Source organism: Parasteatoda tepidariorum, chromosome 11 (assembly GCF_982258835.1).
Source record: "Parasteatoda tepidariorum strain Cologne lab strain chromosome 11, Ptep-v5.0, whole genome shotgun sequence".
Classification (NCBI taxonomy): Eukaryota; Metazoa; Arthropoda; class Arachnida; order Araneae; family Theridiidae; genus Parasteatoda; species Parasteatoda tepidariorum.
Genome location: NC_141765.1, coordinates 47,863,744 through 47,878,214, shown reverse-complemented (window position 1 = coordinate 47,878,214; position 14,471 = coordinate 47,863,744). Strand labels below are relative to the sequence as shown.

Here is a 14,471-nt window from a genome sequence, read left to right as displayed (position 1 = left end):
ACTATTAATATATTTTACTAGATTTTTTTCTCAGTGTACAGTGATTAAAAAAAGAAAAGATTTCCTGTCCACTAAAAGGGGATGGGGTCATTGAAATTTGAAAAATATTGCCAAAATAATGTACTTAGAGGAGCTTTCATTTGAGCTGCTTAATACTATTTAAATTTTTTGCGTAACTTTCCTTTTTATGATATTACTATAATTATTATTATAATTTAAAATTATAATTACGAGAAGTGTATTACTAAGAAATTCTCTGATGCTACACAAAAATATGAGTTTAAACTTAAGAATCGCGATGGTGAAAATCTGCTGTTCAAAGGATCATTTGTTCAAAATTTAATTTCGTTTCTAACATGTTTCGTTGATGTCGAGTTTTTGGATATTTTAATCTTAAATGAAATAATATTTTAAAAGCCATGTCTTAAAATGGAAATAAATTTGTGATTTCGTTTGACAAACACGACTGAGATAATGAGACTAATGAGAAAAATGTAGAAGTTAATGCGGGCATGAAGATAAATGAGAATACGGAAGAAAGAAGTAATTTGAAATCGTAAATCATTATTGAATAACAAATACATTTTAATTTACTTGAAGTAATTGATAATTTATGTAAGTTATTGAGTTTCCGTTACAAATTAATTATAACTATTCCAAAATTCTACAATTCAACTCAAACTAATTTTCTACTTAAATTAATGTTTTTTAATCACATTCAAAAACATAGAGTAAGAACCATGCAACTAACTTTCTTGTTTTTGTTTTAATATTGACTGTTACCATCTTGAGAGTATAATTAGCTCAACATATATGTAATAGAAGTTACTAATGCAATCTAAAAACGATTTTATGAAATTTAATCAGATTTTATTCGATTGAGTAATTTCATACTTAAGTTAAAGTTATAAAACTTTAGAGATATTTTCTATAGAATAGGTAGAAATTACGTAGGATAATTAAACATTTTATGAAGCTGGCTATACTTGTTTTATCTAAGGACACATGAGTATGACTTACTTTATACGTTATACGAACTTTATACGTTATACGAACTTTGAACACAATAGAAAAAAAAATTATCTTATCTTAAATCTGAGTAGCTTATTTATGTTATTAAACTGAAATATATATTTTCCTTAAATGCTTTAAAAATTAAATTACTTAATGGAATACACACTGTAGAAAATTCCAGATAAAATGGCGGTATGAAATAACGCCGGATGTATGAAATAACGCCACCCCGAATGTAGGATCCATAAGAAACATTTGACCGTAAACTTTTATACCGTAATTTTTACAGTGATTTTTATCTAATTACAGTGATTACTGTAAATGTTACTGTATATTAGATTTTTTTGTTCCGTAAATTCTCAGGGTGCCAGAATTTTTCCTCATAATTTGACCCCGAATTTTTTACAGCATACAAGTAATTTTACAAGGTACGCCGAGTAAAATGTATGGTCCAAAGTACCAGAATATGGTAAAGTATCAAAGTATGGCTCGTATAGAACACCAAAAATCTCGGTAATTAGTTTCACTGAAGCGTTTTGTTAATGAATTTCGGTAAAATGTGCAATAAAGTACGGCCTTACAACACGAGATAAAATTTGGTAAATGTAGCAAAATTTTTTAATTTTATCATAATTTCATAGAGCACGGCAAAAAAATAACATTTATTCAGTTAAATTTACTTTTCAGTTCTGTATTTTTTAGTAAATGTGTGGCAAGAAGAACTATAATTTTAAAAACCAGAATTTACGGGAGCCATATGAGATAAAGAAGTACCAAATGAATGATTTAAAATCCATATATTTCAGTTTTATTAATCTGAATCATGTTTTTTTTAAACCGGAAATGCCATTACCATATGGAGTAGTAATTTTACCAGAATTGTTTTCTTTCTATAAGTATGAGTAATGGATGTTATACGCAATAAAACTGTTCTGATGAATTAACCTTTTTAGTATTTATAAGTTTTTTGGAAAACTGAATTAAAATAAAATTTCGGTTTAAAATGAAGCATCGACTTCCAATATTGCTAAAAATCATCTTTTTAAGTAGTTTCTATCGTAGTATAAGAAATTTACCAAATGAATGTACTTCATGAGCGAAATAGCGATAAAAAAATTTTATTTAAAAATTTTTTTTTAATTATTTATATTAATTATTTTTAAAAATAATTCTTTTTTATTTACTTATTTAACAAGAAACTATTTTATGAGTTTAGTGGAATGAGTTTCAGTGAAGATTTTCATGACATTTGGCTCTACTGTGTCAAACATAAACAAATAACTCTAGATAAACTGACCAGAAAGTGTTGTAAACTAAGTCTGTCAAAAGATGTAGGATCACAGAAGGTCTTCTAAATCATGTGTCCTTTGTAAACCCAAGAAAGACAGATACATTGATATTTAAAATATGATATTTGTTTAGTAATTGAATTAAACATTGGAATTTGGAGTGTATAACATAAATTTTTAAAATATGTGCTAAGTTGCGGTAAGAAGTTAAAATCATGAGGGAAATTATGATAATTAGAATTATGCAAAAAAAAAATTACAACATTTTATTCTCCATATTTCTTAGAACAACCCAATATACCAGTTTCTTAAAAAAATTAGTTAAATTTATCTTTGTATACGTAAAACAAGTATTGTCAATTTGTAAAAGTTAAGTCAGGAAAAAAATATAACTTTTAATATTAAGGTTAAAATATCCTTTTATTTCTTAAAACTTTTTTTAAAATTGTTTAGCAATAAAATTTAACACCGTAACTTTGCTCTCATAAAATAAACTTGGTGGAATATGTATCAATGTCTTACAATAATTTTACATTGAAAGAAATTGAGTCTTTTAAAAATTATATTTAAAAAGCTCTTTTTCTCAAAACTTTAATTGGATCAAATTGTTTGAGTATGGAAGTTTAATGTTTATTTAAAAGAAAACAGTTTTCAAAAAACTAAATCCTTTTGAAAAATAAATATATAAAAACATATTTTGTCAACACTTTGCTTAAAAATGCGTAATTTGTCACAAATTAAATTAAGGGATAAATAATTTGTAAAACTCTCCGTGATTTTTCAAATTATCTTTATGACTGAATAAAGCATTCAAAATTAACTTTATACGTAACTAATGTTTACACTTCATTCAGCATTTTTTTTTTCAAAATCTCTGCCACTCCTCGTTATCTTAATAAATGCAATATTATCAACATAAATTAAGGCTTTAATTAACGTCTCTCATCAGGAAAGTATAGAATAACAAAGTATGTTTGGAATTTTTCAGTTTGGTGGATTAATTTATTTCTGTATAGCACAGTAAAATTTCTTTTAGAATAAATATTCTTTTTACTAGCAACATAATCTCCTTTGCCCACAGAATAAGTATTATCAATGTTTATTAATTGTAAACCGATAACACTTTCTAAAGAAAAGAAGCTTTGTTTAAAAATCCTATCCTATCTAAACTAACTTAGCGTCATAATATTTGTTCCGTTAATTTCTTTTTATTGATTTCTTGTTTTAATAAAAATAAAGATATGGGAAAAAGTTTGAACTTAAATTATGGGCCATTCTATGCCAATGTTGCTATTTTTTGGTATTTTGATTTTTATCTATCTTTGCTTAGTGGTCGTCTTATTTTAACATGGAAATTCTCACTGAACAGCAGATTTTATTGGTAAAAGCAACCAATATAATATATGACATTCCATTAGGTGTTATGTTTGCGAAAATGTGAGGAAAGCATCTGTTTTTAGGTATGCTGTAGGTAAGAATTCTATTTTCTTAAATTTAAAATTAGACAAAAGATAAATTTCATAAAAGTAATATTTTTAAATTCCCGTGAAATGAGATAAATTATTTTTATAATAAATGTGCATTTTTTAAGTAATAGGGTTAAATATAATAGTATTAAATAAAAATAAAACACTTTTTGCTTGTTTGCATCAACAACTTCTTTTTGATCATAAATATTTAAAGAATCACTTTTATAAGTTAAAAAAACTCAAGTTATGGTTTTCTACACGGATAAAAAATCTGGTAAAATTACCACCCTCTATTCCGGTAAAATAAAAAAATCAACTTTAATTTTGGTAATAAAAACCTAATTATACGGTATTTAAATCATTTTTTGGTAATTTTTCCGTTCGTGTGGTAATGGTTTACTAGAAATTCTAGTTTTAAAAATTGTAGCTCATATTATCACACATTTAGTAAAAAATACAAAACTGAAAAGTAAGTTTTACCGAATAAATGGATTTTAGGACATGATCAAAGGTATCACGTTAAAATGACCAATTTTGGCAACGTTTAGCAAATTTATCACAGATTATAAAACCATATTTTATTATTAATTTTGACAAAATCATAACTAAATTGCTTCAGTAAAATTTGCCGAGTTTTGGTTTTAGACAACCAGAAACACAGTAAATGTTACGAAATTTTGATATTTTTGACCAGATTTCTTTTTTTCCTGTGTTAGATTACATACTAAATGCAGCTATAATTGAATTAATTTTTGTACATATTTTTAATAAAGTACTGTCATTTTTTCTCGTAAACCTGTTAGTCTGTTACAATGTAATTACCTTATTTTATTTCATTATTGCAATCATTTTTAAGAAAACCTAATATAAAAGTTTTTAGATAAAATCCAAAAGAGCGCAGTTTAATAAACTTTATAAAAACTAAATTGAATACACTTAATGCAAATTATTTATTGACATATTATGTTGAAGTTGAAACCTGAGTCACTTAGAATAGTATCAATACTTCACTAGTTAAAAAGGGATTGCAAACAACCATACTAGAGCTCCACAAATCATAACTTTAAATATACTGATATTAGGTAACCACACTGTAAAAAATTCTAGAACAAATTATGGTATAAAGTACTGGCAATTTGGGTGTATCATTCATAAAATCTAGTTTACCGTAAACTATTATACCGTGATTTTTAAAGTAATAATTATTTAATTAGAGTGAAACAGTGGTTTTACTGTAACTATTACTGGGAAAATTGCGGTATTTCAGATATTTTTTTTTCGTAACATATGCCAGTAAAATGGATTTTACGATATTAAATACCGGAGGTCTGAGTACTGATATTTTTTTACCGTAATTTGTTCTGGAATTTTTTACAGTGCTTAAGTCCCCTGATGTCGAAATCTGAATTTCCGTGTAAACCAAAATGGTAGTATTTATCGAAAATTATAAATAAAAACTATCTTTTGCAAAAAGAATTTCTTTTGTAATTAGGAAAAAAACAACCCCTCGGTCAATAATACTATAAAAGTACAAAATATAATTTTTAACTAAATATTTTAATTAATTTAACGACCATGAAAAATAAACTTACTGAATATTTCCGATATTTAGATTCACCATACAAAATTTGTCAATTATTCGAAATAGATATTGCAAATTTACCCAAAGTATAACAATTTGTTGTACTTTGGGACATAAGAAATTTTTCCTTGCGAAAGTTTTACTTGAACCCAATTAATGCCAACGAAACTATATTTAATTTTTTAAGCCACTAAATTAAGAAAAAAGTATGATTAATACACAATGCAAAGAACATGAGTTCTCGATGTGTGTAAACCTAATTTGAAAGCAGTCAATATATAATTGAGATAAATGGAGCAGACATGAGCACATAAGGCGTATATATTTTTTTTAATAGAATTCTTTGCAACAAGAGTGATGAGTATTAATGTTACGTTCTCTATATTTCATGTAATGTGTTTGAATGCAATGTAAGTTCGATTATTTTTTAAGGAAAGATGAAGGTAAATGAAAATTGAAACTTTTTATAAATGTTTAAAAGAAATTAGAAACTTCGGTGAAAGTTATTTCCCTTGAAAGAATTTCATTTATTTGCTGGAAACAGAAAATAGTTATTTGATAAAAAAAAGGGGGAAAAATATATTGAATCAAAATACATGAATTAAAGGAATATGTCATAAAAATAGTTTAATTTTTTCAAGAGTGATGAGTATTAATGTTACGTTCTCTATATTTCGTGTAATGTGTTTGAATGCAATGTAAGTTCTACTATTTCTTAAGGAAGGATGAAGGTAAATGAAAATTGAAACTTTTTATAAATGTTTAAAAGAAATTAGAAACTTTGGTAAAAGTTATTTCCCTTGAAAGAATTTCATTTATTTGCTGGAAGCAGAAAATAGTTATTTGATAAAAAAAAGGGAAAAAAATATATTGAATCAAAATACATGAATTAAAGGAACATGTCATAAAAATAGTTCACCTTTTTCAAATTCTTAACTTGTTAACTAAACTAAATATTAAAAGTATTCTAATAATACATTACTAAAATATACTTATAGAATATAACATTTCCTGGTGACATAACATTCCCTTAGACACAGAATTTTTTGCTGAACATTTTGTCATACTTTTTTCATTATTTTGCTTTAATTTGGGTCAAAATAAGTAAAAAAATATTATATTTAACATTTTATAGCATTTTAAAAATTTATGGTTATGAAATACTGGTGCCTTTTTCTGCATTAAAGGTCTTTTCTGCATTGTCTTTTTCTGCATCTTCCAAAAACGGTTTACTTCCGAACAATAATTTTTTAAATTTGAGGTTATTTAGATCTGATAGAAACAGTCATTCATCATTGAAATTTCTTTAATTAGAAAATAAATTATTGATAAAATTTTAAATATTATTGAAAAAAAAAATTTTTTTTTTCAAACTTCTTTTATGGATTTTATATTTTTGTTCAAATATAATTCCTATAATCTAATGGGTTTTCTTAGTAGATATAAGTCATTAAAAAATACCAAAATGTATTTATGCTCGTAATTAGAGCGTCAAAAAATATTATATATATAAAAGGGACACCGGTGTCCCATTTGCTTCAAAGGGTTAAAAAATTGCAACAAATTAGAACATCTAACCCAGTTGCAAAAAATATCGTAGTTATAAAAAATTATGCATGAGTTTTACCTTTGTCCGAAGGTACAACATGTTTTATTGTCCCAGGGTAAAATACTCTAATATTTTAAAGGTATAGCATGATAAGAAAAAATATGAATTGTGGCCTAATATTTAAATTTATTAAATCTATCGAATGTTTAAATCTATTTAATCATAACTAAAAAATTTAAAATAATTTTTTTAATAACCAAATAAAATTCAACTTAATTGTTTTATAAAATCGTGTTTAGGAAAATAAAATAAAATTAAAAAGAATTGCTTTTCACAGAAGAATTAATTATTCTTTTATTCATCAGAAGATTAATTTAATACTTTCTTTCATACCGAAACGCAGTGTCGTATACTATAACTATGAATAACTGTGTGTGTCTCATATTATTTTTTCTCTAAACTTTATATTTTCATGCGTAATAACTATTGAAATATAAAATTTCGAGTCCAATAAGGTACTTCCGGCACCCTGAGTGCCGGTATTTTTTACCGTAATTTGATCCAAATTTTTTTACAGTGTAGTACAGTTGTTTAAAAATGATAGTTTGGGAAATGAATGTAATTTTGAGTAAAATAATTTAAAAAGCAAATTATTTCTTAAAATTGACTACTTTTAAAGTATTTTTTTTATAACTGGAAATCAGTTGCGAAACGATTCTAAAAAGTAACATTATTAAAAAAAAATACTACATTAAAGTGAGTGTATTCTTTAAATTAATTTCATTTGAATACTGAAAGTCTGGTTAAATTTCTTTAGAAAGAGATAATTGTTTTCAACGTGCGACTTGAATATTTTATTCGTTTCTTATCTAAGTAAGTTTTAAAGAAGTCAATATATTTATTCTAAGTTTTGAAAGTGAACAAGAAATAATATTATTTTCTTAACGTCCAAATATTTTACTTTAAATGTTTGATGTTTGTGAAGCAGGGTTAAGAAGATCAACTTGTTAAATGTATTTACGCATTTACAAGATGCTTGTTTTAATATTAATAGCAACAAGTTTAGATATTTGAGTTTAAAAAACTAATGATACTACTTTGAGTTTCAGCTTCACATAACGCTATCAATATTCAAAAAATAGCTCTCTGAAAATTTAAACATAACTGTGCAATATATGTTTGTTGAGGAGTCTGTGTAGAGCTTAAATCAACAAGATTTAAATATCTCTATTGAAAAGCTGTTTGTTAGGCTTGCCCGCATTTAAAATTCATGAGCAATTCTATTTTGTAGTAGATTTAAATTATCTTTCATTAGTGAATTATAACTTCGGTGTATTTCAATTAATGATTTCTATGACTTTCATTCATTAAAATTCAATACATATAAGGAAATACATTTAGACAAACTTTCCGTTCTGATTTTATTTATTCAAGCAATAATAAAATAATTGGTTTTCCATTTTAAATAGAAGCTTTAAAAAGACGTGAAACGTGAAAAGTATCAAGTACATTTAAAGTAATTAAAATTTAGAAAATCGTATTCTAAAAATCTATTTGTAAAAATCGTTAACTTTATATTGAGCATATTTCAGTGTAAATGCATAAAAAAATCTTTTTAAAAATTTATAAAAAAGTCAAGGTTTACTCATTGCTTATTAATTTTTTTCAAAAGTTCAAGCGGAAATATAATATTTTAACAGAACATTATTTATCATTTTATGTATAATTCCGGTTTTCAGTACTTGAAATGAAAAATGGAACACTTAATTGCTTAACCTTTTGTTCTAATAATCGGATTTTCACGCACTAGCTTGCAATATTATTGGTTCAAAAGTCTAACATTCAATCTTTATGCCCCCACACCTGCAATGATAATTGATTCACCCGGGAGATTTTCTTAAATACAAAACCAGACACAAAATCGTTTTATCCCTGCTTAGACATACATGAAGCCTTAAAATAGGGTGGTAACTGAATTCTGGAAAATATGGTCCTCATAGTTGACTAAGAAGAGTGGTCGAAAGTTTAAATTCATTAATGTTAATTTTACTACATTTTGCATTCTGTCTTATTTAATTTAACTGTTTTAAAATTTTCATTTCTCAAGAACTACTTGACAGATTCCGTTCAAATTCTGGATTTTGACATCTAAAAATATGAAATTTTAAATTATGTAAAGTTTGGGTACCTTAACCGATCAACAATGTTTTGATTACTTTAAAATTAAATTATAAAATATAACAAACTATAAAAAAAAAATTAGAGAATGTTTTTTGGGTAAACGAGTTTTATAATTGTGTATAAAAACTTTTTGATTGAGTTAAATAGTTTCAAAGATTTGTCGTAATACGCAAAAAGTGGACGTTAGAAACATTAAGAAATACTAATTTGTCACGGTTTTTGCTAACTTAACAATTGAGAATATGCTTTCCACACAATAGATACCTCTTGCGGTCTATTTTGTTATATTTATCTACTATTTATTTGTCGAGCTTTTTGGTGCTCCCATAGAGCCAAAACACGGTAAATTTTACCATATTCTGGAAGTTTTAGCCAACTTTTTTTTTCTCTCATTGTACTTAATACACATAGGGCATTGTATTACTTTCCTACTTCTGTTATACTTCCTGTTAATTTTATCACTAGCTAATTTACATAGTATTGATTTTAAAAATTATTTCCTTGTATTAATTATAAAATTCAGAGATATAAAAAATTGAATAAAAAATATTCATTCAATTAAAAATATTTGAGTTTTGTGAACATTATAATATTGCCTTTTTCGTTTATTGAAATATTTTGATTGTTTGTTTTATCAAGCTTATATTTTTTTAGAAAAAATCATAATTTGAAAAATTAAAATTAATATTCAAAATAGAACTACACTAGATTATTTATACATATGCGAAAAAAATGTTTAGGAATAATCTGTAAAATTAGTATTTCACACAATCATATATAAAAGTACCCCGGTATTCCCGCAAGTTCTTAATTTGAAAAATTCATTCAAAGTAAAAACAATGAATATACAATCTACTACGGAGTTAGCCAACTTATTTTAAAATTTAAAGACAGAAATTAGCATTGATCTTTGAATATTATCTGTAAATCTATTTCATTAGTTTTTCCAAATTGAAATAAATAATAATGTGAACTTATATTGTGACTAAGATATTTTAATTAATTGGTACTGTATTCATAAAAATATATGTAAAATTTTTAACGTCCTTTAAGCACCACTAAAAGTGCACATTTTTTATAAAGGTCTGAAATTTTAACGGAATGCCTTTTCTTTTTCGCTTTAATGATAATAAACTTTCAGAAATAGTTTCTTCAGAAAATTCTATTAACTCGTTACCTGTCTTTGACGTAATATTACTCGATATGGTATTTTCTACTTCTTGTTTTGTTGTAATATTACTTTCCGGTTCAATCCTTACATTTATTTTTGTTTTGTACGTATAATTTTGTTTTCTACGCTTTGCCGTTATACTGTAAGAAATTCCAGAGCAAATAATTGTCTGAAGCACCGTCAGTATGGGTGCATCATCTGCAAAATCCAATTTCACCGTGAAATATTTTTTATAAAAATAATTTTTTATAAAATATTTTTTATATTGTAACTTTTACACTAATATTTATATAATTCGAGTGATTCAGAGATTTTAGGGTAATTATTTATTAGATTTTTTGTTCCGTAACGTGCTCCGGTAAAAATGGATTTGTGTGCTGTTACTTTTTACAGTAATTTGATTCGGAATTTTCTAGCAAATAGCAAAGATTGCCTGCATGCAAAGAAAGAAAGAAGAGCTACACGCTAGTTGAAAATCAACAAGCTTCTCGAATTAGAAGATGTAATTTTTCAGTAAAAACTTGTTTACACACCAGAATTCTTATATTTGTAACGAATTATCTCGGTGTTATGTTATTCGGTAGCAATAAGTAATTTCAGCATACGTTCAAGGAATTTTTAATCCCTTTTCCAGAGATTAAATATTTTTTTTATTTCTTATAAACTGCTCAAAGCTAACCTTAAGTTGTCTTTTCTATCAACTGCTCGGAGCTAGCTTTCATATAAATATTTTTCAACACTTGTTTAGATACCAAATATAACCCAGGTATGAATTTTTTTTAAAGATAATGCTTAATTAATTATTTACGTTTTACAAAAAATACTAATACTTGTTGTTTATGACAAAACTTTTATAAAATAATTCAAGCCTTAAACTAAAAACCTTTACTTCTAATTTTGAACTATTCAAATACTTAAAAATATTTGGAGTAAACAAAGTAAAGTTCTCACTAATTTTTTCAACTATGTTTGACCGGGAAGAAGTTTTTAACTTTTCTCAGTTCAAAGCATTTTTAAAATTAAAATTTTTAAAAAGTTATTTTAAAAGTTTGTGATTTATATTGAATTATTTTGATAAAGGAATTTTAATGTATATTTTTTAAAGTCATTGAATATTTTACCTTTGAAGTTTGAATATAAAATGGCCGCAATTATGAATGAAAGCAGTTTTCTTAATTGCAAAGTAATTATTGTAGTCCTACTACATAGTTCGTCCAATTATTGTTTGCAAGGTCTTTTAAAAATAAATTTTTTAAAAAAGCATTTCTCCTGAGTTGATTTTCAAGGAGTTACGTATTTTTAGAAACTAAACTTTAAGCATCCGGCTATAATGTACATAATTTAATATTCAACAAATATTCTAAATTTAAACACATTTGCACAAACATAATGTAATTATCAACTGACAATTACAATTAATATAAAAATAAAAATTTGTATTCATAGAAAAATATAGACATTTTAAAGGAAGTTATTCAGAGGAGACAAAATAAACGAATTTTTAAAACAATATAAGTGCCATGTTTTGGAAAGCAACAATTTATCGAATCAGTATCAAATCAAACATTCAGTATAAACTCAAGCCAAAAGTTAAAAGTTTGAAAAAAAATTTAGGACATATTTATGGAGAAGTTTTTTTTTCATAGTTTCCTAAGTTGGAGAATGTGGGGAAAAGTATAGAAAAAAGTAAATAAATTACATACATTTCTTTAATCATGTTCGCGTTTACAAAGAACAAAATAAACTAGTAAAATGATTTAATTTTTCGAGGAAAAAGTCTTTTTTCACCTTATCGTAAAGCGAAACATGTTTGCACATGTGCTTAAAAGAAATAAAGTAATTTTATTTTTTTTCAAAATTATCACTCTAAAACTAAACTTTATTAATTTATATTTTTATTAATAAAATTTTAAAATTACTATCCAGTTTATAGATTTGAGAAATTATTTTTTTAAAAAAAACTATCAAGTTTTCATTTCTGTAAAAACTTTTTAAAATGCTATCTAAATTTTATTTCCGTAAAAAATAAAAAAATGCTATCTAGTTTTCCATAATTTTTTTTAAATTGCTATCTAGCTTTTAACTCTGTAAAAGATTTAAAAAATACCGCCAAACTATCTCAATAATTTTTTTTTAAGGAGCAGAGAAAAAAACTATCTACTCACCGCAAAAGCAGACCACCTGTTAAACGCGATATCAAAGTTACCAAAATATCCGGCAATACAAGAGGATGAAGTGCCGGATAGCTAAGCCGGACTGACGTAGCCGGCGCATGACAACCACCTGATAGGATGGAAGGGTTCATTCAGGTAGGAGAGCAAACAGAATACAGAGGCGCAAGATAAAAAAAGAGAAATGAATGGATTTTCAAAGAGGTTTACCTCAATTGATTCCCTGGTGAAAAGTAAGAGAAATATGGTGAGGAATATGAGGTTTAGTAAACATTTATAGCCTATTTTTCCCACATTCCTCAAGATTTATTTTGTGTTAATTTAAAAAATGAGACATTATAACAACAGAACATTATTTCATATTTTACTCAGTTTACAGCTTTCAAAAAACAAATTTCCTTTTTCTTTAAGTGCTATTTATCAGAGCACACACAATACCTAAGTTTTGTTATTAATTTAATATATTGTTACACTTCCTTTTGCTTTATTTTGGAATATTTATTCTATTTTATGCTTCGATAACTTTTTTTTTCTCGTTATAAGTTATCCAAAAGTTTCGCGCATACTAAAAAGTTTTTGATTCTCAAAGTTCGGAAAAGAGGGAGAAACAGTTTACATCCAAATGATTAAAAATGGTTCATATTTTTTGGTTCTGCTTCTTTTCTGTTCCTTTTTTAATGAATTTTACAAATCTGGATAGTGTTTTTGATCCTACTATTCATTATTTTAAGCGTTTTAGCATTTTTATACCTAATTTATTAGGAGTGATGTGAGATTATTGAATCTCGGCGAAAATTAAAAAATATTGTAAATCATGTTTTTTTCATCTTGAGAAATTTTTAAACATTTTAGGAAACTTTGAGACTTTTTAGGACAATTAAAAGAAACTTACCGAGTCTCAACAAAAATATTTATTAATAAAAAAAATTAAATTCCTAAAAATAGTAATATAAAAATAATGAAACTGCATATATTTTTACCCATTACTACTAAAATAACTCAGTGAGACACAATTACTTTTTAATTATTACAATAAAATAGTGAAGAATTCAGAAACATATATAAGCTTCAGTTGCATAATTTTATATTTCTAAGCTAATATTTTGATTTACTTAAATAATCTATATTATTAAATAATCTAATTTATTAAAATAATCTCAAAACCTCACTATTATAAACGCCTTTTTTAATTTTTAAAATTGTAATTTAGAGGGAAATATAAGAGAAAAACTATTTTTCACACCTAAACTATATATTTATAAGGCTCAAAAAGTAAACTCGTAATATACTCTGTTCGTTAAGAGTAATGTGATACACAGAGACACTATTACTTTTAATTTATTTTAATAAAATACTAATGAATTATTATACCTGTTAAGGAAAAATAATAAATATAGAAAAGTCTAGAAAAAATTATGATTGTTATTATTTTCGAAATCGTGAAACTTATAACAAAAATTTTTATGAATAAATTATACTGTTAAATAAAATCAAGTTCAAGCTTACTTCACTTTTTTTACTTTTCTTTCGAGAAATAAAAGTTTCTTCCAATAAATTATGGCAGTATACTGTAAAAAATTCAGGACCAAATTACTGTATAAAGTATCGGCACTTGAGATGCGTCATCCGTAAAATATTAAACAGTCAAAGATTTTAAGGTTATTACTGTAAAAATTATGGTATATATCAGGTTTTTTTGTTCCGTAACAAGTTCCGGTAAAAATAATATAAAGTACCAGTTCTCTGAGTTCTGGTACTTTATACCGAATTGTTTACAGTGTAATAACAATATATTAATATGATTCAAAATCTTTTTTCTTAGCAATGACTGTTTAATCTGGGCCAAAATAATAAAAAGTACTGTAATTTATCTGTAACTTATCTGTTTATTAATAAAAGATATAGAATGTTTTAAAATTAATAAATGTAAATATATAAATAATAAATATATATTTAAAATAATAGAAAAAATTATAATCCGTTATTTTATTAGCCCTATACACTATCACACAAAAGACCCATACTGGGCTGTCTAATATTGTCCT

At 25.3% G+C, this 14,471-nt stretch overlaps 1 protein-coding gene across 1 annotated transcript in view; it reads right to left on the bottom strand.

Annotated features, from left to right (window-relative positions):
* Window positions 1-12,536, bottom strand: part of LOC107439185 (tolloid-like protein 2) — a 104,901-nt gene extending 92,365 nt beyond the window's left edge. Inside the window, exon 1 of the mRNA XM_071187656.1 lies at window positions 12,421-12,536. The gene's annotated coding sequence lies outside the window, so the exon portion shown is untranslated. The remainder of the gene's footprint in view (window positions 1-12,420) is intronic.
* Window positions 12,537-14,471: the final 1,935 nt, after the last annotated feature.